General features: G+C 43.5%; 1 long non-coding RNA gene across 1 annotated transcript; it reads left to right on the top strand.

Annotated features, from left to right (window-relative positions):
• Nucleotides 1-1,171: 1,171 nt before the first annotated feature.
• On the top strand, nt 1,172-2,495 carry LOC123170949 (uncharacterized). Its single transcript, XR_006485262.1, has 3 exons — nt 1,172-1,248; nt 1,975-2,094; nt 2,341-2,495. It is a non-coding gene; the product is annotated as an uncharacterized lncRNA (long non-coding RNA).
• The last annotated feature ends 1,261 nt before the right edge of the window (nt 2,496-3,756 follow it).

Below are 3,756 nucleotides of genomic sequence, written 5' to 3'. Positions count from 1 at the left end.
TCTTCGGTCCCCTTCGTGCCTCCTCGCGGCAGTCGCAGCCAAGGAGCCCGAGCTCGGCGGCGACGGATCGGAAGGCAGCGGCGGCGCTGGATCTGGCAGTGGTGGAGCCGCCGCCGTCTCCACTCGCCGGGAACCGGCCAGATCCGCCCCACGAGCTTCACAGGTGCCACCCCCTCCGCCACCAGCCACGGTGGCCTCCCCCGCCCCGTATCGGCGCGGATCCAGCCGCCATCTCCCGCAGCAACGGCGACCTCGCCCTGCTCCGCCCCCGCTCCTCCTCCTCCTCCTCCTCCGCCCCTTCGCCTCGCTCCCCATCCCGGCCGCCGCGAGAGGCGGCCTCGACCCGTCTCCCTTAGGTTCTCTCCGCTCTCACACCCTCCGTGTCCGTCCTCTGGATTCCGTTTCCCGGGGCCTTGCGCTTAGCGACGCACGCCGCGCGTGCTGGACCGGCGACCGATATCGTACATGTGGCTAGCTCGATAGGACGCGGATCCGTTAGTTGGCTTGAATTCGTGGATTATGCCGCTGTTATTCATGGACTGGGACTGGTGTTAAGACAGACTGTCAGTGCACTGGCAGTGGCAGTGATGAAGAGCAAGAGCTCTCCGGATGATTGATTTGGAGTGACTCCTACACTAATTCGTAAACCTAGATTCCTGAAATGGCACATATCTTCTCTCTGTCTGTCACCAAACTTGCTCTATCAGTCAAGACTATGCATCCATTTGCCACTTGCTGGCCACATGTTAATTCAGCTCCCGCAATTAATGTTACCAAATGAAAATCTTCTCTCTTTCCCCAAACTTGCTTTATCAGTCACGGCCGCATATCGATCTGCCACTTTCCTGCCATAGATTAATTCAGCTCCCTGAAAAAATAAGAATAGAAAAAAATCAGCATCGATTTGGTCGTCTATTCATTCTTCATAGACTTCACATGCAATTTCTAGCATATGGTGTTCACCCAAGTAATAATCTGCTATTGTTAACCAGGTATCATCGATGAAAAACATGGGTCGTTTCGCGTACTCTTCTTCAGGATAAGCCTGAGATCACGTATGCTTCGTAATCAGAGCTTTCACTTTCTATTCATGTTCTTGCGTGGGAATATTTGTTGAAACATGCCCCGCAATGGTTTTTCCAACAAATTTAGGGAAGAAATGATTCATGGGTATATGAGCAATTCTGAACTTGAGACTGCTATACAAGACTTTGGGTGGCGCTGTGCTAATGTCTCTAGGATATACAGGTATATGATGTAATACTTTGCTCCCTATCAATGAGTACGCTCAGAGTTTCTCGAGCATTTTTTGGGATCGTCAATTTGTTTAGCCATGTCATATAGATATTGTTATGATTGGTTAATATCCAACTATGGTAGGTAGACGATAGAAATAAAATGCATTACTGATCTAAATGGGGTTCAGTAGTTCATAGTTACACTCATTGAGAGGTAATATAACTTAATATCAGTTTAATGTGTATGACTGTAACTTGTGGTGGAGGAGCAGAGGCGGCAGCCCGCGCGCAGGGGGGCTGCTCCGGCCAGCCCCTTCGACTTCTCCACCATGATGAACTTGCTGAATGTAACCAAGCGCTTATACTGAATTCTCTGAATGAAGAGTTTACAGTTTCATACTCTGTTTTGTTCTGTTCATTTTCAAATGCGAGTTCTTGGAGGATTTTACTTATACTACAGGTTTGAATTGGTTGTTAATTTGGTTGGGTTTCAATAAAGATATTCGCGTCCATTTTAACATATTCGAACTTGCTCAATGTAACCAAGCTCTACTGAAGCATTTTACAGTTCCTGCAAAACTAGAAATACTCTGCTCTGTTCTCTCCATTGTCAAAGTTGAGTTCTTGGGAATATTTATTTACACAAGCTCGAATTTCCTGTGAATTTGTTTCGATTTCATGGGAATTTCTGTGACAATTAACTTGAATCGTGGATTTTGTTGTGGTGTGGGCGCAGGACCCGAGCATCAAGGAGATGGCGGAGCAGATCGCCAAGGACCCGTCCTTCAGCGAGATGCCCCGTAAATCTACTGTATGATCAATCAAAACACGTTTTGTCCAAAGTCCAAACTTAATGGTAAACAAGAGGCTAATCTTGCTATTTTTGTTTGTTATGCGGTTTGCACTTTCTGTTTCCTTGAACAGTTTACAGTTCATCTAATTTACATTTTTATGTTAACTTTAGCAATTAATTTACCTCAAACAAGGTAATTAATATGATAATTATCCCCTGTGTATACCGCAAGTAAGTAACTTACTGTAATTATGTTAAGAAATTAGAATGTTTGTGACCGACTGTTTAATAAGATGCTCTTTTCACAAGGTGTGATATTGTGGCATATTTACCCTGGAGCTAGCATATATATGGAGCTGACTTTGTTCCTGGAGGTGAGCATATATTGTTGATCTTCTCATGTCAATTGCAGCAGTTCCTTGATTCACAATTTATATAGTGTGGTATAGTGGTTATATTTGGAGGTTTATCCCTGTGAAATAATCACCGCAAGGTGAGTACTTTCCGCAGCTAATGTGTTATGCATAAGCTCAGTGTGTTTGCTCAATTAAAATTGGTGACCTTCCATTGATGATAGGTTTAGAAATTATGCATTGAGTAACTGGACCTGACCTGAAGTACTTGGTTAATTCAGTGATCTTTTAACAAAATTTTAACTGAATTATTTTGGGCAATGGAGTACTGAATTTTAACTGAGTAACTTGCACTTGCATATGCACTAGACCACTTGTAAATTCTTTGGCTCCTCTTTAATCTGGTGCAATTACTTAACTAACCGTAATAGCCCTGACACTTGTAAGTAACCATATCATGCAAACATCCAATTAAATCTATTCTACTCCATTTCCTGAGATGAAATTGTGATGATGGGAGTGACATTAAACAGCTTGAACATCTAATTGTGCATGTACTCCATTGTTATATACTGATCCATCTTGTCTTTGCCCCATGTTAACATTCAAATTGTTAATTGCATTCAAAGTGTTAATTGCAGGAGCAGACACAGAGGAGGAATCTGCTACCTCAAAGCAGTTGGTCGACGCCGGGAGGGTGGGTACGTGATGTCGGAGGCTGCCGGGAGGGTGGTGACGAGCTACTGAAGAGATGAGTTCTGGCTCTCCTCGATGCCAGGACGAGGCGCTGTTGCCGATCGGACGTGGACTCGATTGATTTTGATTTGAAATATGACGGGTTGTAATGTAAAATGCACTTCAGTTCAAAATTTCCTCCCCTTGCGAGAGGTATTCTTGGACGGAGGGAGTAGAAGATTAGTTATAGGATTTTGTTTTATTTCTGTGCAATTTTCTTTTTATTGGATACTTATAAAGACATGGTAATATTCTTGCTATAATAAAAATGATGGTTCTATTTCATTTTTTGTTTTTAAATTATTTTTACTTATAGGTTGTTTTTTGTAAATTTGTATTTTTTTTTGTTTTCCAAATATACTATTAGTGGCGCATTTCAGCCTTTATTGGTGGCGCACCTAGCTTTTTAGCTAGCGGCGCACCTCTAAGGTTACTAGTGGCGCACTTGGCTTTATTACTAGTGGGGCACCTAAGGGTTAGTAATGGCGCACTATTAGGTGTGCCATTACTGTCTGGGATAGTAATGGCGCATCAAATGTGCGCCATTACTAAAACTTACTAATGGCGTGCTAGTAATGGCGCACCTAATGTGCGCCATTAGTAGCCAAAATAGGTGCGCCATTAATAACCTGTTTTC

The sequence above is a fragment of the Triticum aestivum genome, chromosome 1D, assembly GCF_018294505.1.
Source record: "Triticum aestivum cultivar Chinese Spring chromosome 1D, IWGSC CS RefSeq v2.1, whole genome shotgun sequence".
Taxonomy (NCBI): domain Eukaryota; kingdom Viridiplantae; phylum Streptophyta; class Magnoliopsida; order Poales; family Poaceae; genus Triticum; species Triticum aestivum.
Note: the sequence above shows the minus strand (reverse complement) of the source record. Positions and strands in the feature narration are given on the sequence as shown.